Source organism: Bos mutus, chromosome 3 (genome assembly GCF_027580195.1).
Source record: "Bos mutus isolate GX-2022 chromosome 3, NWIPB_WYAK_1.1, whole genome shotgun sequence".
Taxonomy (NCBI): Eukaryota; Metazoa; Chordata; class Mammalia; order Artiodactyla; family Bovidae; genus Bos; species Bos mutus.
In genome coordinates this window covers 29,669,625-29,695,596 of record NC_091619.1, presented here as the reverse complement: position 1 = coordinate 29,695,596, position 25,972 = coordinate 29,669,625, and positions in this window count along the sequence as shown.

The following is a 25,972-nucleotide window of genomic DNA, read 5'->3' as shown; positions in this document are numbered from 1 at the left end:
CTCTCCTGTTGGATGGGGCAGCTGCCAGTTCACGCGGAGAGGAGGGACTTCCTACTTCAGGCAGCCCACAGGAAAGGAGTGCCGGGGGTGGGGAGGTGCTTGCAGGGCTCTGAGTCTCCTTCTTTCTTGGGCTTAGCAAGGAGGGATGTGGGGGGTCAGCCACTTTCAAACTGATGCTTGCTGGCTTGAAAGAAAGTCCTAACCCTCTTGTTCCAGATGAAATATTGGCTCTTTGACCGCATCACTTCTTGTGTCTCTGCGGAGGGAAAAGGGCCTAGGGAAGGGGCAGACTTGGGCCAAGGAGTAAGTTCCTCACAGCATGGGCTGTTCCTGCGTGATTCTTTGACAGTATCTCAGGCACCACTCTCTACACACTTACTTCCTCCTTTCTACCACCAGGTGCTTGCTCTGGCTTGAAACCCAGCGCAGCTCCATCACACAGCTCCAGAGCCTGCTCAGTTCAAAGCCAGATTCTCTGTGAAGCCCTTCTGAGTCCCAGTTTTCTCTCCTTCCTTTGCTCAGTCTGGAAGCAATGAGATCATGGGCCTTACCTCTCTATTCACTGTGTTCCTGGCTGCACCCCTAGCGCCTGGCACACCACTGGCATTACTGTTGTCATGGCTGTCATTATCGTAGCTCACATCAGGCTCTGAGGGTGACTGTGTGCCAGGAAACATTTCAAGCGCTTGACATGTGTTAACTCATTTAATCCTCACATTAATCCCATGGGATCAATACTACTATTATCTTCAATTTCCAAATGAGAAGACTGAGACACGGGGACATTAAGTAAGTTACTTGTTGTCACTCAACTAGACATGTGGGGAGGAGGAGCTAGGAGAAAATCCTAGGCAGTCTGCCCTGAGCCCATGCTTTTGTTCACTAACTATCTGTGCCCAGTGAAGCCAGAGAAATACTTGTTGGGAAGAGAAGGAAGGGAGGGAGAGGCGATCCGAAGCTTTCCTAAACTTCTTTGGAGTGCCTCTGTATTCCTTTCTTTAAAATATTTATTTACTTATTTTTGGCTATGCTGGGTCTTCATTGCTACACATGGGCTACTCTCCAGCTGCAGTGCCTGGGCTCAGTAGTTGTGGCTCATGGGCTTAGTTGTTCCACCGAAGATTCTGTGGAACCTTCCTGGACCAGGGATTGAACTCGGTCCCCTGCATTGGCAGGTATATTTTTAACCATTCAACCAGAGAAGTCCGTCTGTATTGCTTTTTTGCTGCCTCTCATGTTCTTCTCTGTGACCTCCACTTGGGCTCTGGTCTGGCCCTTCTTCTAGTTGCCCAGAGGGAAAGACTCGCATTTGAATCATCTGTGTATCCCACTGTGCCTGGCATATAACAGCTGCTCACCAAGTATCTCTTGAGTGAATGATGAGTCTAGACTTTGAGGGGACTCAGAATGTTGGGTCCCATGAGGATGGGAGGAGAGGGTGGAGGCGAGCATTTGTCCTGTGTCGGCATAGCTCACTTCTTGCCCAGTCTCTCCTGTGAGCTGCAAGGGGACCATCCAGGGAAAACAGGCCCACTTCCCACAATTGCTCTGAAGGCCTTTTGTCAGTTTTTAGATACGTGAATGCTTAAGTGGGATTCTGTCAAACTGGAATTCAGAGTGGAAAACATGTCCAGAGGTGCATTCGGCCTTGCTTCAAGGTTTTGAGAGTCCACCCCACCAAGTCAAGGCTGCCTCCCAGGTCCTTAGATCAGTCTCATGGCACAGGTACCTTCTGATCTGGTATACCCTGTCCACAAAAAAGGATCGCTGAGACAAATCTTGTCTCTGGAGACCCCTGACTGTCTGTTCTGTATCACCCCACCCCTCCTCTACCCCTATCCCCCACCACCTCCCCCACTATATACTCAAAAAGATACCTGCTCTTCGTACCCAGGTCCAACCCACAGCCTCCTCCCACCCCTCCCACCTTGTTTAGAATTTGGCAATGCCAGGGGCCCCACTCCACCGTACCTCCAACCTCCACAAATGTTGTCAAACTCTCCCTGAAGGAACCAATTGTCTAAATTCAGCCGTTGATCAGCTCACATTGCTAAAGGGAAGAGGACTCCAGAGTGCTCCCAGGTATAATAGAAAGGCCAGAAGTTTTGGTATTGCATGCAGACAGGTTACAGGGTTCTGCCTGAGGAATGCTGTTAATATCTTGTGGCCTTAGTTTCCTAAGGCACGGGTCCTGAGGCAAGAAGGTTTATGGTGCACTGAACTAAAAGGAGAAATGCTATAACTATAGCAGAGAAAGCCAGGTCAAGACTAGTGCCAACAGGAGGAAAAAAGACCAGCTTCCAATAAGATCACATCCCAGAAAGAGCTTTGTAAGTCATATGATGAACTATACATTTGAGACCAAATGCACCCTCTTTCAGCATCTGGAGAGACCATGAGGAAGAGTCCTATGAGCCCCTGTCCCCTGTGCCCCCTTCCTGCGTATGTTCCCTCCCCTGTCCTTCACTCTGACTCATCACTCTCTACACTTGCCATTCCCTTGGCCCCAGGACCTCCAGTCAATTCATACATTTCTGTCCCTGGCTCAGACCTTGTCTCTGCATTCTGGACCACCACCTGTATGATGCCTCCTTCTCGTTGCCTCAAAGGCACCCTAGAGTAAATGTGTTACAAACTGAACATCCTTGGTTCCCCAACAGACCTGCACCCCTGCCCCCAGTGTTCTTTCTCTTCTCAAGTAATGATGCCACCGTCCTTCCAGTTGCTCTATTGAGAGACCTGGGCAACGTCCTTGATCCTCTCTCTTCCTTATTCCCCACATTCAAATCATCAAGTTCTATACATGCTACTTCCTAAATAATCCTCCAAGTCCACTTCTTCCATTTTCTACTGTGTCCTCTGGGCTGCTAAAGTTTTAGGTAGTATCAGACTTCTCTCAAATTTCACTTCCAGCCGCATCACTAGTCTTTCAGCCCAAAGTCCAATATATCCTCTCCAGAACCTGGAGAGATCTTCTGAAAAACCCCTTGGATCATTGTTACACTTTGGGATCAAAACAGCTTCAGTGACTTCCCAGTGCTCTTAGGAGCAAATCTAACATTTCTAGCATGGTCTACAAGGCTCTCCTGGCCTGATCCCTCCCAACTGCTCCAGTGTTTCTCTCTCTGTCTCTTGTCTCTGTCTCTGTCTCTTGCTCTCTGTCTCTCTCTCTGTCTCTCTCTGTCTCTCTCTCTCTCTCTCGGCATTCTCCACCTTGCTCTCTGTGATCCACTGTACATTCCACTTCTCCACTGTGCCTCTCCAGAACATGCTGCTTCTCTGCTAGACTGTCAGCTGTATAAAGACGGTCTTCTAGTGCCTAGCAAAATGCAAGCCCCTAATAGATGTTCAATACAAATTCATTAATAAATGGAAAGAGAGATTGGTGAGAGGTGAGACTGAAGCTTCATGTAGTATCAGACTTCTCTCAAATTTCACTTCCAGCAGTATGAGCTCCCATATAACTCTCCCAGTGAAAAAAGCATCAAAAGTTGGATAAATTATATAAGAACACTTTCCTATGGAAATTGCTGAACTAGTTTTTGTTTTTTCTTTTTTTTTAAAGTGAAGATTCTACAGGGCACTTTGGCCAAAACTGAAGTGGAAGTCACTATCCTGGGAGGGAAGCAAGAGTCTGAGCTGGAATATCTGGCATATCTTGGGGACTCTAAGCTTCTGTCTTGGTGGCTGCTGAGGACTCAGTAATCAGGAGATACAGCCTAGGGCTCACCCACAATGGGCAATCCACCTAGAAAGACAGCGTGAAAGTGAGACCACAAAGGGCTATAGCCTAAGTGAAAGAGTGAATGAAAAATAAGAGCGTTCCAGGGTCTTCCTCTTCCAAAGCCATTGCTATGTTGCTAAGTCACTTCAGTCGTGTCCGACTCTGTGTGACCCCATAGACGGCAGCCCACCAGGCTCCCCGGTCCCTGGGATTCTCCAGGCAAGAACACTGGAGTGGGTTGCCATTTCCTTCTCCAATGTATGAAAGTGAAAAGTGAAAGTCAAGTCTCTCAGTTGTATCCGACTCTTTTCGACCCCATGGACTGCAGCCCTCCAGGCTCCTCTGTCCATGGGATTTTCCAGGCAAGAGTACTGGAGTGGAGTGCCATTGCCTTCTCCGAAGCCATAGTTCCAGTCTAATCATGAAAAAAAATCAGACAAATCCCAGTAGAGGAACATTCTGCAACATAACTGACTAGTACTTTTCAAAAGGTTTCGCTGGTGGCTCAGATGGTAAACAATCTGCCTACAATGCAGGAGATCCAAGTTTGATCCCTGGGTCAGAAAGATCCCCTGGAGAAGTGAATGGCAACCCACTCCAGTATTCTCACCTAGAGAATCCCATGGACAGAGGAGCCTGGTGGGCTACAGTCCATAGGGTCACAAAGAGTCACACACGACTGTGCAACTTTCACTTTCACTTTCTTTTGCTCTTCAAAAAGGTTGCTGCTGCTAAGTCGCTTCAGTAGTGTCTGACTCTGTGCGACCCCAGAAACGGCAGCCCAACAGGCTCCGCCGTCCTTGGGATTCTTCAGGCAAGAACACTGGAGTGGGTTGCCATTTCCTTCTCTAATGCATAAAAGTGAAATGTGAAAGTGAAGTCGCTCAGTCGTGTCTGACTCTTTGCGACCCCACGGACTGCTGCCTACCAGGCTCCTCGGTCCATGGGATTTTCCAGGCAAAGTACTGGAGTGGGGTGCCATTGCCTTCTCTGTTGAAAAGGTTAAGGTCACCAAAAACAAGGGAAGTCTGAGAAACCATCACAGCCAAAGGATCCTAAAGAGACCTGATGACTAAATGTAACATGGGATCCTGGAATAGAAAAAGGGCATTAGGTAAAAACTGAAATAATATTAATATAAATAAAATGTGGACTTAGTTAATAGTAACCTATCTGTATTGGTTCACTAATCTTGACAAATGTCTCTACCATACAAATATATTAACAATAAGGGGAAATGGGTACAGAGCATACAAGAACTCTCTATATTGTTTTTTAAACTTTTCTATAAATATAAAACAATTTTAAAATTTTTAGGAGGGAGGAGCCAAGATGGCGGAGAACACTTTCTCCCCAACAAATTCATCAAAAGAACATTTAAACGCCGAGTAAATTCCACAAAACAACTTCTGAATACCGGCAGAGGACATCAGGCACCCAGAAAAGCAACCCAAGTCTTCAAAAGGAGGTAGGAAAAAATATAAAAGACAAAAAAAGAGACAAAAGAGGGAGGGATGGAGCTCCGTCCTGGGAAGGGAGGTCTTAAAAAGAGAGAAGTTTCCAAGCATCAGGAAACCTCACTGCCGAATCTGTGCCGAGCTTTGGAAGCACAGAGGGCAACATAACAGGGAGAAAAAATAAATAATTAAAACTCGCAGATTGTGAGCCCTACGGTAACTCCCCCAGCGGAGAAGCAACGCAGACGCCTGCACACGCCATTAGCAAGCGGGCGCTGGGCAGGGAGGCGCGGCGCGGGCTGCATCGCTTAGTGTAAGGACCTGGCCTGAATACCCTGAGCGCTATCTGAGCGAAATAATTTGGGCTAGCAAACCAGACTGTGGGATATCTACCACGCGAAAAGCCAGCCCTAACCTAAGACACCGCCAGGCCCGCGCACGGAACAAAGGACTGAACAGAGATAGCCGGCTGCAGACCTTCCCCCTCTGGTAACAGGCAGCCAGAGCCAGAAGGGGGCAATCGCAGCCCCAGAGAGACATTATCTATAAAACTGTAAGTAGGCTTCTTTGCTAACTAAAACTTCTTGGGGGTCTGGACGGTCAACATCTGCTTGAGAAGGTGTGCGGTTGTACACCTAGATAACCGAGTGGCAGGGAGGCGATAAGTCTCAGCAATCGTGCTTGCTAAACACCTCATCACCTGAGCTGCTCGGACCTGGGAAGGGCACAAAACGCAGGCCCAACCAAGTCTGCGCCTCTGAGAACTACCCGAGTGCCTGAACCTGAGCGGCTTGGACCTGGGAGGTACAGGCAGCCCACGGCCGCCACGGATGGTTCCTGGCGGAACAACCTAGAGCCTGAGCAGTGTGGGCAGGGAAGCTACACGCGCCGTGAGCGGGGGCAGACCCAGTGTGGCTGAGGCACTGTGAACACACGCCAGTGTTATTTGTTTGCAGCATCCCTCCCTCCCTCCCCACAGCGCGACTGAACAAGTGAGCCTTTAAAAAAAAAAAAAAAAAAAAAGTGTCCTCCACCGTCCCCTTTGTGTCAGGGCGGAAACCAGATGCTGAAGAGACCAGCAAACAGAAGAAGCTATAACAGAGGGAACCACCTTGGAAGCTACAGGCAATAGATTAAAACCCTATGGTTACTACCGACTACATAGGAAGGGGCCTATAGATCTTGAGAAATATAGTCAGACCAAGGAACTAGCCAAAAATGAACTGAACCCAAAATACTCACAACAAAATCAGAGAAAGTCCTTGATATATTTTTACTATTTTTACGATCATTCTTTCTTCTTTTTTTTTAATTAAAAAAAATTTAAGTCCTCTATTATTCCTTTAATTTTAACTTTTATAACCTATTACTTTGCAAAAAAAAAAAAAAAACCCTATATTTTTTTCTTCAGCGAACTTCATATATATATATTTTTATAATTTTCTGACCTTCTGTGTTTTTTTTTTCTTCTTTTTTCTTTAAAATTGTATTTTTGAAATTCCAAACTCTACTCTAGATTTTTAATTTTAGCTTTTTGGTATTTGTTATCAATCTTGTACCTATAGTTTTTTTTATAATTTCTGTGACTATTTTTTTTCCTCTGTTTCTTTCTCTTCTTCTTTTATATAACATTGTATATCTGAAATTCCAAACTCTACTCTAGATTTTTAACTTATGTTTTTTGGTATTTGATATTAATTATGTACCTGTATTTTCTTTATAATTTTTGCGACATTGTTTGTTTTTGTTTTGTTTTTGTTTTTTTTTCTCTTTTTTTTCTTCTTCTTCTTTTTTTTTTTTTTTGACATTGTATTTTTGAAATTCCAAACTCTACTCTAGATTTTTAACTTTTGCCTTTTGGTATTAGTTATCAATTTTGTACCTATATTTTCTTTATAATTTTCGTGACCTTGTGTGTTTTTGTTAGTTCATTTTTTCTCTCTTTCTTTTCCTTCTTCTTTTCTTTAACATCGTATATTTGAAATTCCAAACTCTACTCTAGATTTTTAATTTTAGCTTTTTGGTATTTGTTATCAATCTTGTACCTATAGTTTTTTAATAATTTCTGTGACTATTTTTTTTTCTCTGTTTCTTTCTCTTCTTCTTTTATATAACGTTGTATACCTGAAATTCCAAACTCTACTCTAGATTTTTAACTTTTGCCTTTTGGTATTAGTTATCAATTTTGTACCTATATTTTCTTTATAATTTTCGCGACTTTGTGTGTTTTTGTTAGTTCGTTTTTTCTCTCTTTCTTTTCCTTCTTCTTTTCTTTAACATCATATATTTGAAATTCCAAACTCTACTTTAGATTTTTAATTTTTGCTTTTATGTATTTGTTACCAATTTTGTACCTTTAAGAACCCAATCTTCAGGACCCATGTTTCACTAGGGAGCGAGATTACTGGCTTAACAGCTCTCTCTCCCTTTGGACTCTCCTTTTTCTCCACCAGGTCGCCTGTGTCTCCTCCCTAACCCCTCTCTACTCTGCCCAACTCTGTGAATTTCTGTGTCTTCCAGACGGTGGAGAACACTTAGGGTACTGATTACTGGCTGGATCTGTCTCCCTCCTTTTCATTCCCCCCTTTTATCCTTCTGGCCACCTCTGTCTCCTTCCTCCTTCTTCTCTTCTCTGTATAACTCTGTGAACATCTCTGAGAGGTCCAGTTGTGGAGTGAACATAAGGAAGTGATTACTAGCTAGCCCACTCTCTCCACTATTGATTCCACCTCACCTCATTCGGGTCACCTCTAACTCTCTCCTCCCTCTTCTCTTCTCCATGTAACGCTGTGAACCTCTCTGGGTGACCCTCACGGTAGAGAAACTTTTCATCTTTAACGTAGATGTTTTATCAATGGTGCTGTAAAGAAGGAGAACTTTTGAAACTACTGTAAAAATAAGACCAATAACTGGAAGCAGGAGGCTTAAGTCCAAACCCTGACTCCAGGGAACTCCTGACTCCAAGGAACATTAATTGACAGGAGCTCATCAAACGCCTCCATACCAACACTGAAACCAAGCACCACACAAGGGCCAACAAGTTCCAGGGCAAGACATGCCAAGCAAATTCTCCAGCAACAAAGGAACACAGCCCTGAGCTTCAAGATACAGGCTGCCCAAAGTCACCCCAAAACCATAGACATCTCATAACTCATTACTGGACATTTCATTGCACTCCAGAGAGAAGAAATACAGCTCCACCTACCAGAACACGGACACAAGCTTCCTTAAACAGGAAACCTTGACAAGCCACCTGTACAAACCCATACACAGCGAGGAAATGCCACAATAAAGAGAACTCCACAAACTGCCAGAATACAGAAAGGACACCCCAAAATCAGCAATTTAAACAAGATGAAGAGACAGAGGAATACCCAGCAGATAAAGGAACAGGATAAATGCCCACCAAACCAAACAAAAGAGGAAGAGATAGGGAATCTACCTGATAAAGAATTCCGAATAATGATAGTGAAACTGATCCAAAATCTTGAAATCAAAATGGAATCACAGATAAATAGCCTGGAGACAAGGACTGAGAAGATGCAATAAAGGTTTAACAAGGACCTAGAAGAAATAAAAAAGAGTCAATATATAATGAATAATGCAATAAATGAAATTAAAAACACTCTGGAGGCAACAAATAGTAGAATAACAGAGGCAGAAGATAGGATTAGTGAATTAGAAGATAGAATGGTAGAAATAAATGAATCAGAGAGGATAAAAGAAAAACAAATTAAAAGAAATGAGGACAATCTCAGAGACCTCCAGGACAATATTAAACGCTCCAACATTGAATCATAGGGTCCCAGAAGAAGAAGACAAAAGAAAGACCATGAGAAAATACTTGAGAAGATAATAGTTGAAAACTTCCTAAAATGGGGAAGGAAATAATCACCCAAGTCCAAGAAACCCAGAGAGTCCCAAACAGGATAAAAACCCAAGGTAAACACCCCAAGACACATATTAATCAAATTAACAAAGATAAAACACAAAGAACAAATATTAAAAGCAGCAAGGGAAAAACAACAAATAACACACAAGGGAATTCCCATAAGGATAACAGCTGATCTTTCAATAGAAACTCTTCAAGCCAGGAGGGAATGGCAAGACATACTTAAAATGATGAAAGAAAATAATCTACAGCCCAGATTATTGTACCCAGCAAGGATCTCATTCAAGTAAGAAGGAGAAATCAAAAGCTTTTCAGACAAGCAAAAGCTGAGAGAATTCTGCACCACCAAACCAGCTCTCCAGCAAATACTAAAAGATATTCTCTAGACAGGAAACACAAAAATGGTGTATAAATTCGAACCCAAAACAATAAAGTAAATGGCAACGGGATCATACTTATCAGTAATTACCTTAAATGTAAATGGGTTGAATGCCCCAACCAAAAGACAAAGACTGGCTGAGTGGATACAAAAACAAGACCCCTATATATGTTGTCTACAAGAGACCCACCTCAAAACAGGGGACACATACAGACTGAAAGTGAAAGGCTGGAAAGAGATTTTCCATGCAAATAGGGACCAAAAGAAAGCAGGAGTAGCAATATTCATATCAGATAAAATAGACTTTAAAACAAAGGCTGTGAAAAGAGACAAAGATGGTCACTACATAATGATGAAAGGATCAATCCAAGAAGAAGGTATAACAATTATAAATATATATGCACCCAACACAGGAGCACCACAGTATGTAAGACAAATGCTAACAAGTATGAAAGGAGAAATTAACAATAACACAATAATAATGGGAGACTTTAATACCCCACTCACACCTATGGATAGATCAACTAAACAGAAAATTAACAAGGAAACACAAAATTTAAACGATACAATAGACCAGTTAGACCTAATTGATATCTATAGGACATTTCACCCCAAAACAATGAATTTCACCTTTTTCTCAGGCGCACATGGAACCTTCTCCAGGACAGATCACATCCTGGGCCATAAATCTAGCCTTGGTAAATTCAAAAAAATAGAAATCATTCCAAGCATCTTTTCTGACCACAATGCAGTAAGATTAGATCTCAATTACAGGATAAAAACTATTAAAAATTCCAACATATGGAGGTTGAACAACACGCTGCTGAATAACCAACAAATCACAGAAGAAATCAAAAAAGAAATCAAAATTTGCATAGAAATGAATGAAAATGAAAACACAACAACCCAAAACCTGTGGGACACTGTAAAAACAGTCCTAAGGGGAAAGTTCATAGCAATACAGACACACCTCAAGAAACAAGAAAAAAGTCAAATAAATAACCTAACTCTACACCTAAAGCAACTAGAAAAGGAAGAAATGAAGAACCCCAGGGCTAGCAGAAGGAAAGAAATCTTAAAAATTAAGGCAGAAATAAATGCAAAAGAAACAAAAGAGACCATAGCAGAAATCAACAAAGCCAAAAGCTGGTTCTTTGAAAGGATAAATAAAATTGACAAACCATTAGCCAGACTCATCAAGAAACAAAGGGAGAAAAATCAAATCAATAAAATTAGAAATGAAAATGGAGAGATCACAACAGACAACATAGAAATACAAAAGATCATAAGAGACTACTATCAACAATTATATGCCAATAAAATGGACAACGTGGAAAAAATGGACAAATTCTTAGAAAAGTACAACTTTCCAAAACTGGACCAGGAAGAAATAGAAAATCTTAACAGACCCATCACAAGCATGGAAATTGAAACTGTAATCAAAAATCTTCCAGCAAACAAAAGCCCAGGTCCAGACGGCTTCACAGCTGAATTCTACCAAAAATTTAGAGAAGAGCTAACACCTATCCTGCTCAAACTCTTCCAGAAAATTGCAGAGGAAGGTAAACTTCCAAACTCATTCTATGAGGCCACCATCACCCTAATACCAAAACCTGACAAAGATCCCACAGAAAAAGAAAACTACAGGCCAATATCGCTGATGAACATAGATGCAAAAATCCTTAACAAAATTCTAGCAATCAGAATCCAACAATACATTAAAAAGATCATACACCATGACCAAGTGGGCTTTATCCCAGGGATGCAAGGATTCTTCAATATCCACAAATCAATCAGTGTAATACACCACATTAACAAATTGAAAAACAAAAACCATATGATTATCTCAATAGATGCAAAGAAAGCCTTTGACAAAATCCAACACCCATTTATGATAAAAACTCTCCAGAAAGCAGGAATAGAAGGAACATACCTCAACATAATAAAAGCTATATATGACAAACCCACAGCAAACATTATCCTCAATGGTGAAAAATTGAAAGCATTTCCTCTAAAGTCAGGAACAAGACAAGGGTGCCCACTTTCACCATTACTATTCAACATAGTTTTGGAAGTTTTGGCCACAGCAATCAGAGCAGAAAAAGAAATAAAGGAATCCAAATTGGAAAAGAAGAAGTAAAACTCTCACTATTTGCAGATGACATGATCCTCTACATAGAAAACCCTAAAGATTCCACCAGAAAATTACTAGAACTAATCAATGATTATAGTAAAGTTGCAGGATATAAAATCAACACACAGAAATCCCTTGCATTCCTATACACTAATAATGAGAAAACTGAAAGAGAAATTAAGGAAACAATTCCATTCACCATTGCAACGGAAAGAATAAAATACTTAGGAATATATCTACCTAAAGAAACTAAAGACCTATATATAGAAAACTATAAAACACTGGTGAAAGAAATCAAAGAGGACACTAATAGATGGAGAAATATACCATGTTCGTGGATTGGAAGAGTCAATATAGTGAAAATGAGTATACTACCCAAAGCAATATATAGATTCAATGCAATCCCTATCAAGCTACCAATGGTATTCTTCACAGAGCTAGAACAAATAATTTCACAATTTGTATGGAAATACAAAAAACCTCGAATAGCCAAAGCGATCTTGAGAAAGAAGAATGGAGCTGGAGGAATCAACCTACCTGACTTCAGGCTCTACTACAAAGCCACAGTTATCAAGACAGTATGGTACTGGCACAAAGACAGAAATATAGATCAATGGAACAAAATAGAAATCCCAGAGATAAATCCATGCACATATGGACACCTTATCTTTGACAAAGGAGGCAAGAATATACAATGGATTGAAGACAATCTCTTTAACAAGTGGTGCTGGGAAATCTGGTCAACCACTTGTAAAAGAATGAAACTAGAACACTTTCTAACACCACACCATACACAAAAATAAACTCAAAATGGATTAAAGATCTAAACGTAAGACCAGAAACTATAAAACTCCTAGAGGAGAACATAGGCAAAACACTCTCTGACATACATCACAGCAGGATCCTATGACCCACCTCCCAGAATATTGGAAATAAAAGCAAAAATAAACAAATGGGACCTGATTAAACTTAAAAGCTTCTGCACATCAAAGGAAACTATTAGCAAGGTGAAAAGGCAGCCTTCAGAATGGGAGAAAATAATAGCAAATGAAGCAATGGACAAACAACTAATCTCAAAAATATACAAGCAACTCCTACAGCTCAACTCCAGAAAAATAAATGACCCAATCAAAAAATGGGCCAAAGAACTAAATAGACATTTCTCCAAAGAAGACATACAGATGACTAACAAACACATGAAAAGATGCTCAACATCACTCATTATCAAAGAAATGCAAATCAAAACCACTATGAGGTACCATTTCACACCAGTCAGAATGGCTGCAATCCAAAAGTCTACAAGCAATAAATGCTGGAGAGGGTGTGGAGAAAAGGGAACTCTCTTACACTGTTGGTGGGAATGCAAACTAGTACAGCCACTATGGAGAACAGTGTAGAGATTCCTTAAAAAACTGGAAATAGAACTGCCTTATGATCCAGCAATCCCACTCCTGGGCATACACACTGAGGAAACCAGAAGGGAAAGAGACACGGGTACACCAATGTTCATCGCAGCACTGTTTATAATAGCCAGGACATGGAAGCAACCTAGATGTCCATCAGCAGATGAATGGATAAGAAAGCAGTGGTACATATACACAATGGAGTATTACTCAGCCATTAAAAAGAATACATTTGAATCAGTTCTAATGAGGTGGATGAAACTGGAGACTATTATACAGAGTGAAGTAAGCCAGAAAGAAAAACACCAATATAGTATACTAACGCATATATATGGAATTTAGAAAGATGGTAACAATAACCCTGTGTACGAGATAGCAAAAGAGACACTGATGTATAGAACAGTCTTATGGACTCTGTTACAGAGGGAGAGAGTGGGAAGATTTGGGAAAATGGCATTGAAACATGTATAATATCATGTATGAAATGAGTTGCCAGTCCAGGTTCGATGCACGATACTGGATGCTTGGGGCTAGTGCACTGGGATGACCCAGAGGGATGGTATGGGGAGGGAGGAGGGAGGAGGGTTCAGGATGGGGAACACATGTATACCTGTGGCAGATTCATTTTGATATTTGGCAAAACTAATACGCTTTGTAAAGTTTAAAAATAAAATAAAATTTAAAAAAATTTTTTTAAATTGAAAATAAAATAAACCCACAATGCAGAAGATAAAAGTAAGGAGGCTTATAAGTCTTAACTTGATGTTGAGAAGAGGTAATAAATTCTCCCCAGTGATTCATAACCATTCTTTTGAGTCTGTGGTCCAAATCTGTAGACAGAAATTTTAATTTCAAATGGCATTGACTGGGTATAGCTCCCAAGTACCTGGCAGATACCAACACAGATTTTCTCTGGAAGAATGTAATTTCACCTGAGACTTCATAATTTCCTCAGATGAAATCCAAGGAACATGAAGCTATCACCAAAAATTGTAAGACATACAAGGAAACAGAGTACTGTGAGTGAAAGCCAGCAAAAACAATAGATACAGAATCACTACATGGAAATATTTGACATTAGCATTCCCTGACATGGAACATAAAATGTGTGTTTAACATGCTTCAAGATATTTTTTAAAAAGAAGCTTGAAAATTGTGAATGAGGAAAAAGAGAATTTAACAAATGATCAAGCATATTTGGAAAAAGAACGAATAGAACTTTAGTGACAAATATAAGTTAAAACTCAATGAACAATTAAATAGAAGATTCAACACTGCTGGAGAAGGAATCAGTGAACTGAAAGATAGATTAAAAATATAACCCAGAGAGACAAACACTATGGAATAAAGGTTGAGACATGAAATATAGGGTAAAAAGTTGTAATACGCACCGAATTGACTGGAATGGAGAAATGAGGAAGAGGCAACAGTGGAAAAGTTCATGACTGAGAGTTTTCCAGACTTGTTAAAGGACACCAGATTTCAGCTCCAGGAACTTCAACAAATGCTGAGCAGAATATATAAGATGAAATCCTCATCTAGATAAAGCAAAGTGAATCTGAAAAACACCAAAGACAAAGAGAAAAAAAAGTGCCAGATCAGAAACAGATAAAACTGATATATGAAGACAGATGTGAAAATAGAACCTATCCTTGGGGAGATGAGGAAATGACTGAGGGAAGCTTCTACAATGAGGATAAGATTTTATTTTCATTTTTAACTCCAAGTAATGATTGCATGAGTTTATTCACTTTGTAAAATTCCAGGAGGCTGTACCTTTGTGCTCATTCACTCTAAAGTAAAAAAATATGTTATACTTTAATTTTTTAAAAGTCATCAAGAAAAAAGAGATTACATTTAAAAGAATGACTATTAGACTAGTGGCTGGCTTTTCAGCAGTAACAATGAAATTCAGAAGATAGCTGATTAATATCTTCAGTGTTCTGAGAGCATCACTTGAATTCCATACTTAGTGAAGTCATCTTTTGAGAATGAAGGTGACACAACTTCATTTGCAAGCAAATGCCTCTCACTAACAGAAATTCTAAAAGAATGTACATTAGGCAGATGGAAAATGGTCCCAGACGGAACGTCTCAGACGAGGAAGGCATGATGAAATACTATATTGCAAATCTGTGAGTAAATCTAAATAAACATCCATTGACTAAAGCAACAACAATAATAGTGTCTGAATTGTGAGATTACAGAGTGCAAAAACTCAAAATATTAGACAAAAATCGTATATTAGGTAGAAAAGAGATGAGAACATTAAAGCATTCTAGAAGATAAAGATACTGATTAATTTTAGACATTGTTAACTTGTTTGCACATTAAAATATCTAGGGCAACCACTAAAAGGATAAACATGTAAGACATAATTTTCAAACTGATGGAGGGAAAAATGAAAGAATAAATATATTAAAAGTATTTCAGTCTAATGATTGATGCATTTCAGTCTAATGATTGATGCATGTCTTTGTCCAAACCCATAGAACATACAGCACCAAGAGGGAAACTTAGTGTGAATTATGAACTTTGAGTGATAATACTATGTCGATGTAGGTTCATCAGTTGTAATAACTGTACTGCTTTGGTGAGGAATATTGACCACAGGGAGGATAAGCATGTGTGAGGGCAGAGGGCTATGTAGGATATCTCTGTACTTTTTCTCAGTTTTGCTGTGAATTTTAAATTGTTTTTTTTTTTAAGTAAAGTTTTAATCTAAGCAAACAAATCAAGGATAAAAGTCCAAAAGGATAGCATATGCACCTAAATAATCAATGTGAAAAACAAAAAGTAAAAGCACCAGATAAAATGGTAGAAATAAATCTAAGTACATCAACAATTGTAATAAAGATAAAGCTTGAAGGAATTGCTAGAAGATTTTGACAAATCCATCATCAAGTGTGAGATTTTGGCATACTTCTCTAGGTAATTGATATATCCAGTAGATAAAATGATTGGTAAGACTTGAACAACACAATTAAAAGATTGATCTAATGGATATACACAGATATTACATCCACTAAATGGGAATGCACTATTTTCAAGCACCTATGGACTATTTACAAAATATTGATTAGTTTCTAGGCCATAGAGCAAGTCTCAGGAAATATTAGCTTTATGAAATCACATGATCTGACAATTATATGCAGAAAGTTAGAAATTAGTAACAAAAAGGGTACTAGTAAAAGATCACACGTTTAGAAAATGAAAAGACATTTTTAAATGACAAAAATCATAATGAAAATAAAAATTTAGAAATGACGGATGAAAATATTACTTATCAAAACTGTGGGAGGCAGCTAACAGTAATTAGAGTGAAGTTTCTAGCTTTGAGGCTTCCCTGGTGGTTCAGATGGTAAAGAATCTGCCTGCAATGCAGGAGATCCAAGTTCAATCCCTGGGTCTAGAAGATCCCCTGGAGAAGGGAATGTCAACCCACTCCAGTATTCTTGCCTGGAGAATTCCATGGACAGAGGAGCCTGGGTGGGGTGGGGGAGCAGATGGTTACAGTCCATGGGGGTCACAAAGAGTCAACTTACATCAGAAAAGAAAAAAGTTTAAAAATGAACTAGCTATACCCCAAATTAAGAATGAGAAAAGAAAATTACATTGTACACATAACGTAGAAAGAAACCATGATTTCCAGGGAGACCCTATAATAGACCCATCTGATGAATCATCTTCAAGTCACTGAATTCCTCTCCTGGAAGAAGCTTGTCTTGGGGGTTCACTATTCCACACCAACGCACTGAGGCTTGAGTGGCCCTTGCAGGATGCAGAGCAGACATCAGAGCTATTGACCTTGTAGTGGTTGGACTCAGGTGCTTAGAAAGCTTCTTGAGAAGGGTGCCTGGTGGACCCCTAGCTCTCTCTGACCCTGGCTGGTGAAGGAGTGGCAGGCATGACAGCTGACCACTGGATCATTTTCTGTACCTGCACAAGCTGATCGATCCTCTGGTGCACAGAAGTATTTAATGCACCCTTTGGCAGTTGAGCCAAAGCAAGAAAACAGCATCTCTTGAATCTCTTCACTCTCAAAATTTTTTGCTTTTATTTATTTTTTTAAAAACCCTGTACCAGGAAAGGCAATGAGGATGAGGAAGAAGTCACATCCAAAGAGGATGAGCGTGAACGTTAAACAGAGACCCTCTTTGGAGGTCCAACGTGAAGGCGCTCAGTTGGTTTGACTCTTTGTGAACCCCCTGCCAGGATCCTCTGTCCATGGGATTTTTCCAGGCACGAATACTAGAGTAGGTTGCCATTTCCTTCTCCAGGGAATCTTCCAGACCCAGGGATCAAACCCTCCTCTCCTGCATTAGCAGGCAGATTCTTTACTGCTAAGAGGATCTTTGCCACTTGGAGGCCCAAGGTCAATAACAACTCATTTGAACTATCTGAAGAGATGATTTGTCAGGAAGAGGAAATAATTCCCCCAAACAAAAAGAAACTGGAAACCAAAATCTCAAAGCCAAGAATGTTGCCATTTATATTGACTGGAGAAAGGAGAATTGTTCTCACAGGTGGTGTATGCGGGGGCGGGAGGGGGGGGGGGGGGAGGGGAGGTGGGAGGTGGGGAGGGGGGAGGCATAGCCCCAGCAGGTGGCATCCTGGGCAAAGCTAACAGGTCTCCCCTCCCCCCATCAGCATTCCAGTTACAAGCCTCTGCAGAATTCATTAAAGTATTTTAAAACCAGTGATGAAAATTTCATCCATGTGCTTAGATTAGCCATGTACATGCACCAATAAATAAATAAATTAAATAAAAGTAGGGGGGAGTAGAGAACAAAACAACAAAATTAACTGAGCTCTGAGTGAGTGTCTAATAAACTTGACATTTTTAACAGGCACGTTGAAACTTCCCCCATGTGCTGGTGACAATGATAATAATTGAATGCATGAGAGATAAAAATCTATTAAAAATAGTGACAGGAACTAAAGCTATTGAAAGTTGGAAAATTCAGATCTTGATTCTAAACTCAGGGTCTGTGGCCCCTCCTTGATTTTCTAACTGCAGCCTGGTCTCTGGTAAGCCTGCGGTGGGAGCTCTGGGCCCATGCTGGGAAGAGCCACAGGGCTCACTCGTGTCAGGATCCTATAGAGCTGCTGCTTAGTCGCCTCAATCGTGTCCGACTCTGTGCGACCCCATAGACGGCAGCCCACCAGGCTTCCCCGTCCCTGGGTTTCTCCAGGCAAGAACACTGGAGTGGGTTGCCATTTCCTTCTCCAATGAATGAAAGTGAAAAGTGAAAATGAAGACAGTCCTATCTGAATCTTAGTGACCCCATGGACTGCAGCCTACCAGGCTCCTCGGTCCATGGGATTTTCCAGGCAAGAGTACTGGAGTGGGGTGCCATTGCCTTCTCCGTCCTATAGAGCAGGCCCTTTTAATTTCAGGGTGCCCTTTCTATAGGAAAATCAATCATCCTGTTTGTGAGGTACAGAAGCGGTCACAGAGCACTTCCTCGTTGTAGCCTGGGGGATGCTCTCCCTTCTCGTGCCCCCCCACCCCATCCCGGCCCAGAACCTAGGAATATAGAGTCTTTTTTAAAAATTACAGGTGAAATTCACATAAGATGAACCATTTTAAAGTGCACATTTCGGTGGCATTCAGTGCATTCACAATGTTGTGCAACCACATGCTATATCAGGCCCCAGAATGTGTTTTATCACCCCAAAGAAAATCTTACACCTATTAAACCGTCTCTCTTCATTTTCTCCTCCCCCCAGCTCCTGGCAACCACCAATGTGCATTCTATCTCTATGGGTTTACCTATTCTGGATATTTGATATGAAAGGAATCATATAAAATAGAATCTTTTCATATTTGGCTTCTTTCCCTTAGAATGTTTTCAAGGTTCACTCACACTGTAGCACAGATCAGAGCTTCATTCCTTTTTATACCCGAGTTTTGTTTTCATTGTTTGGATACATCACATTTTATGTATTCATTCATCCTTTCATGGGTAGAAGGTCCTTTTGGGAGGTGCCCTGGGCTCAAGTTGAATAAGGGATCAGGAGAATATAAACATAATCAAGTGGCAACTATAAAATAACAATCCAATTAAAAATCTTGGTTCAGAATACATTAGAAGTCTAGCTCTTTAAGTTTAAAAGACTGTTGGGTTGTTTGATGCATGGATAGTTAGATGGATGGATGGGTGGGCAGAAGGACGGATGGATGGATAGATAGAAGGATGGTTGGATGGAAGGATGGATGGAGATGTACGTGGATAGGTGGATGGATTGAAGGATGGATGGAAAGATAGGTAGATGGATGGGTAGATGGATGATTATGTGAATGTGTGGATGGACTGATAGATGGATTTATGGATAAGTGGATGGATGCATTTATTAAATGTACCTTAATATAAAGTTTAAAAACGCATACTCCAGCTCTATCTTTGCCACAGGATAGTTCTATGACATACAAATCACTTCATCTCTATGGGCCTTCATTTTCTCTTAAGCGGAACTAAACCATTAGACCAGATAGTTTCTTGTGAATCCAGTAGATCTCCCATCTCAATACTCTCAGAATAGAGGGGCATCCTGGCTGATCGTGCTGAATTAGAGGTAATGTTACACAGAGCTAGAAAAATAGACAAGCTGATTTACAGATGAATTAACCTAACCTGGGTATTCTATTATTGCTTTTCAATCTGAGTTGAGTTCATCAAGGACTTTCTTTATGATCTCATTAAGTCCCTCATGCTCTTTTCCCTATTTCCCACTACACCCCAGACCTTCCTTACTCACTGCCATACAATGTCTTCTAGTCATCCTTCCCTGGTTTTCTCTACTATAAACTGTATTTTTCCAAATTTATTATTTTCTTCCTTTGGCAGAACAATTGAACTCACAAGGCTAGACTCCTGAGCAGAAAGGCCTGACTTTCTAACAGCCTGTATTTCCCAGCAGGCCAGCACAGGTCCCAAAGCTAGCTGTTAGTGGAGGCCATTTCCCCCACCCAATTACCACCAGCATCATGCGCTTGTGGGTTATTTTATCAACAAATTTGTGTTCTGCAAGTTGCCATGGAAATCAAAAAGTGATTTGTTGGTATTGGTATCCTGAAAATAAAGTGTGAGCCAAGCTGAAAAATACAAGAGGGAGAGGGAGAGAGAGGGCTATCTAGAGAAATAGAAAAGATTTTTTCATGAACAGTGAGGAGAAAGAGACTCGCAGTATCCTAGGAGAAAAGTCTGGGTGATGCTGGAGCAAGGGGACAAGGCTACTAGGTAATGAACTTGGCCCCATTGAGGCTGATGCTTATCTCCTGGAGTGTGGAAAAGAAACACTGAAGGTCTACTCACTACTTTCTCCTCAATAATGAAGATTAAAAGCAGCAATTAAGTTAGGCCTGGTGATCTGACCCATTAGTATGTATCTTCTCCAGATCAGAGGGTGGTTTTGTAGGGCCCTGAGCAGGCCTCATGCATCACCATGACAGTAACAAGCTGAGGATGGTCACTGCATTTGCTTCAAAGAATTCTCTTGACCATGCTCCTCCCTGTGGCCTGCAAATCAGCTTCTGGAAGGATGCTCACTGGGGTGGCTCCCTGGGAGACTGCCAAGGATGGAGTGGCTCTGCTGGGCCACCACACCACCCAGTCACTGTGGTCAGCTTGGTAGAGAGGCAATCCCTTTGCTTAAGAATTAGAGCTGCTTGGATTGGCCAGGTCTGAGACCACCAGCTCAAATTTATGTACTGTTCTGAGCCTAGGATTTCTCATCTTTTGATTCACATAATCTCATTGGTCTTCTGTGGTCAAAAAATTATATGAAAGCAGTCAACATAAAGCTGCACACTGCTCAGTCACTGCAGTCAAGTCTGACTCTTCGGGACCCCATGGACTGTAGCCCACCAGGCTCCTCTGTCCATGGGATTCTCCAGGCAAGAATACTGGAGTGGGTTGCTGTGCCCTCCTCCAGGGGATCTTCCCGACCCAGGGATCGAACCCACATCTCTTGAGTCTCCTGCATTGGCAGGTGTATTCTTTACCACTAGCGTCACCTGGGAAGCCCAAGGATTTCTCATCTTTTAATTCAAATAATCTCACTTGTCTTTGGTTGTTGAAAAACTATATGAAAGCAGCCAACATAATGTTGGACACATGTAAATGTTTAAAAAATGTGTTTCTTCCTCATAGTTAATTGCAAATCCAGAAATTTCTTTCCAGGGTAGTGGCTCCTCTGAGTCAGCCAGATGTCACTGGGGTCACCACCCTGTCATGGGTGCCTAAGGTGGGGAAGGGAGACAGAGCAGCAGACTGTCTAGAGAGGCAAGGAATGAAGTACTGGGGACCCAGGGTGAGCAACAGGTTTGTAGTGGGAGAGAAGTGTCTTCCTGCCCCTATATTGTGAATACGCTTACCTGTCTGTTCTTAGGGAATCACCCTGTGATCTTCTAATCACTGAGTGACTTTGAGTCAGCATGTTCCTTCTTCTCACAGGAGAATGAAGATGCCTTGCTCTCATCATGGTTGTAGCAGGATCTGTACTGTATAAAATGACCATCAGCCTTTGTGGAAAAGCAGATATGGAGTAAAGGGTCTTTCCCAGAGCCTCAAAAATCATACCAAGAAGACAACTTTCCACTGTACCTGTGGTCACAGTCAGCCAGGTGTGTGGGCTGTTAGATAGTGTTAGCAAACAGACATGGAGAAAAGACATGCAGCCGTAACACCTGGATATCTCTGGCTGGTTCAGCAAGAGTCTCGGCCCTCCACCCCTCCTAACCTGATAACCTATCTCAACTGAGAACTGACCAAGACTTCCCGCAAATACTGGAGGATGTGCAGATCTCTGAAAATGCCTCAGATGCCATCAAAGACTAGGGTCCTAACCCCAGAGGCAGCTTGCCTGGTGTGTGGAGAGAGAATCTGAGCAGAAGAAGACCTGGGTTGACAAGCTGTGTGACTTTAAGCTCATCACTTTACCTCTCTGGGCTGCTTCCTTCTTTCTAGAATGAGAGGGTTGATTTGTCTCATCCTTGAGGCAGCTCATGAATTCAGATTACTATGAATACTTTGAAGGAGTTTGTCCTTGAAATATCAACTTCTTGTACAATCTTCTCAAGCTGGTATAGAGCAGTTACTTTTACACACGAATTGCCACCAGTTATTATAGTGAGAAAGATGGGTCCAAGAGTTAGGAATTTCATTTACTCATTTAGCTATTATTTATTGAACACTTACTACATGCCAGAGTGCCTGATGAACTATGGATGGAGGTTCGTGGCATTGTACAGGAGACAGGAATCAAGACCATCCCTAAGGAAAAGAATTGCAAAAAAGCAAAATGGCTGTCTGAGGAGCCCTTACAAATAGCTGTGAAAAGAAGAGAGGTGAAAGGCAAAGGAGAAAAGGAAAGATATACCCATTTGAATGCAGAGTTCCAGAGAATAGCAAGGACAGATAAGAAAGCCTTCCTCAGCGATCAATGCAAAAAAATAGAGGAAAATAATAAAATGGGAAAGACTAGAGATCTCTTCAAGAAAATTAGAGATACCAAGGGAACATTTCATGCCAAGATGGGCTCAATAAAGGACAGAAATGGTATGGACCTAACAGAAGCAGAAGATATTAAGAAGAGGTGGCAAGAATACACAGAAGAACTATACAGAAAATATCTTCACAACCCAGATAATCATGAAGGTGTGACCACTTACACTCACCTAGAGCTGGACATCCTAGAATGTGAAGTCAGGTGGGCCTTAGGAAGCATCACTACAAACAAAGCTAGTGGAGGTGATGGGATTCCAGTTGAGCTATTTCAAATCCTAAAAGATGATGCTGTGAAAGTGCTGCACTCAAATATGTCAGCAAATTTGGAAAACTCAGCAGTGGCCACAGGACTGGAAAAGGTCAGTTTTCATTCCAATCCCCAAAAAAGGCAATGGCAAAGAATGCTCAAACTACTGCACAGTTGCACTCATTTCACACATTAGTAAAGTAATGCTCAAAATTCTCCAAGCCAGGCTTCAGCAATACATGAACCATGAACTTCCAGATGTTCAAGCTGGTTTTAGAAAAGGCAGGGGAACCAGAGATCAAATTGCCAACATCTGCTGGATCATCAAAAAAGCAAGAGAGTTCCAGAAAAACATCTATTTCTGCTTTATTGACTATGCCAAAGCCTTCAACTGTATGGATCACAACAAACTGTGGAAAATTCTGAAAGAGATGGGAATACCAGACCACCTGACCTGCCTCTTGAGAAACCTATATGCAGGTCAGGAAGCAACAGTTAGAACTGGACATGGAACAACAGACTGGTTCCAAATAGGAAAAGGAGTACATCAAGGCTGTATATTGTCACCCTGCTTATTTAACTTACATGCAGAGTACATCATGAGAAATGCTGAGCTGGAGGAAGAACAAGCTGGAATCAAGATTGCCGGGAGAAATATCAATAACCTTAGAAATGCAGATGACACCACCCTTATGGCAGAAAGGGAAGAAGAACTAAAGAGCCTCTTGATGAAAGTGAAAGAGGAGAGTGAAAAAGTTGGCTTAAAGCTCAACATTCAGAAAACGAAGATCATGGCCTCTGGTCCCATCACTTCATGGCAAATAGATGGGGAAACAGTGAAAAGAGTGGCTGACTTTTTGGGGGTGGGGAGGGGGGCTCCAAAATCACTGCAGATGGTGATTGCAGCCATGAAATTAAAAGACGCTTACTCCTTGGAAGGAAAGTTATGACCAACCTAGACAGCATATTAAAAAGCAGAGACATTACTTTGCCAACAAAAGTCCATCTAGTCAAGGCTATGGTTTTTCCAGTGGTCATGTATGGATGTGAAAGTTGGACTATAAAGAAATCTGAGCACTGAAGAATTGATGCTTTTGAACTGTGGTGTTGGAGAAGACTCTTGAGAGTCCCTTGGACTGCAAGGAGATCCAACCTGTCTATCCTAAAGGAAATCAGTCCTGAGTGTTCATTGGAAGGACTGATCTTGAAGCTGAAACTCCAATACTTTGGCCACCTGATGCAAAGTGCTGACTCATTGGAAAAGACCCTGATGCTGGGAAAAATTGAGGGCAGGAGGAGAAGGGGACAACAGAGGATGAGATGGTTGGATGGCATCACTGACTCAATGGACATGAGTTTGGGTGGACTCCAGGAGATGGTGATGGACAGGGAGGCCTGGCATGCTGTGGTTCATGGGGTTGCAAAGAGTTGGACATGACTGAGCAACTGAACTGAAATGAACTACATGCCAGACACTCTCCTAGACATAACAAAAAAGATGAAATCTTTGCTCACACAGAGCTTACAGTCTAATTGAGGACACTGAAAATAAACAAATAAACAAGTAAATATGGTAAGTGTGCAGAGAAACCAAGAAAAAGGGACCCAGGGTGGTGGTAGTAGGTCTTTTTGTGTGAATGATCAGGGAAGACCTCTGTGACAAGGACACATTTGAGAAGATTTGAAAGAAAGAGGGAGCAGATTTATAGAAAGAAACTAGGTAAGGGAGAAAGATAAAAAGAGAAGTCCAAATTGTCTTGGTCAGCTGTATTGTAGGCAAGTAATTTTCCTATCTTCTTTAGGAGGTAAAGCAAGGTTTAGCTCTCTGTTCAAAATTCATTATATTCAATGAAAAGAGTTCTTATATATGTTCTCCCATCTGACTAATAAGGAAATGAATGCCTACTTCCTAGAGCTGTTGAGATGACTAGAGGAGCTAATGCATTTCAGATTTCTGGAGTCTGTGCCCCACTTTCTTTCTCCTCAGGCAGGGAGCTCTCTGGGTTGCCAAAGTTCTCAGAGAAGGTGAATACCTGCATTAGAAGTCTGTCAACTCAGAGTCTCCCTTTCTCCTTCTACTCACAGATTTTCAAATGGACTAAGCCACCATACTCTGCCTTCAGCCTGAAACCCTATCCTCCCCTTTCCAGCAGCACCCCCAGCTGTGTGTGGATGACTTTCCCAGCAAGGAGAAGCTGGGCTGAGCTTCTGCAAAGAGCTGAGCTGGGTGGATCTCCCTGGAAGCCCAGGGCAGGAGGACACAGTGACTTCAACTCAGCGGTGACCACCCCACAGCTCACCAGAGCTCCGTGGCTGAAGACAGGCTCTGGAGATGCCTACAAATTTGATAGTACAAGGAGCAGTTTAAAGTTTTATTTTACAAAACAGAATAAATTAAAAATGCATTAGGAATGAGGCCCTTACTTAACTACAGGGTGTGCTAATGGGCTTGGAGCCTGTGCTCCCTCCTCCTTTAAGCTCTTAATGACTGAACTTTAATGTATTTTATTTCTTGAAAAACAATCCCACAAGCACTCAGTACAGTCGGAAAAACATTTCTAAAATCATTAGACCGCTACCCGGTAAATATTCATCACCACCACAGCTCCCACCTGCTTGCAAGGAGGCATTGATTTTCCCCTTGCCTTGTTTTGCTCTCTCTTGCTTTTCATTTCAGAGAAGGCAATGGCACCCCACTCCAGTACTCTTGCCTGGAAAATCCCATGGACGGAGGAGCCTGGTGGGCTGCAGTCCATGGGGTCGCTAAGAGTTGGACACCACTGAGCGACTTCACTTTCACTTTTCACTTTCATGCATTGGAGAAGGAAATGGCAACCCACTCCAGTGTTCTTGCCTGGAGAATCCCAGGGACGGGGGAGCCTGGTGGGCTGCCATCTCTGGGGTTGCACAGAGTCGGACACGACTGAAGTGACTTAGCAGCAGCAGCTTTTCATTTCTCTTCCATTCCCCTTTCTCTCCACCTCCTCCCACCCCAGACCCTCATTGAAAGCTGAAGCAAGCCTAGGTAGGACTCTCTCTAAAGAGATACATTTACAAAGGGAGCAAAAGAATTTCTGCCAGTATATTCCTGGTGGGGAAGTGGCCCTGGTGCCCTGAGGCTTCCTTCTGATTCCTCAACTGATGTCAGCACTGCATGATCGCACAGTAGGAAAATTATTAGTTTGGTCATTCCGACATCTGGAATCCAGTTCTAGCCTTGTTAC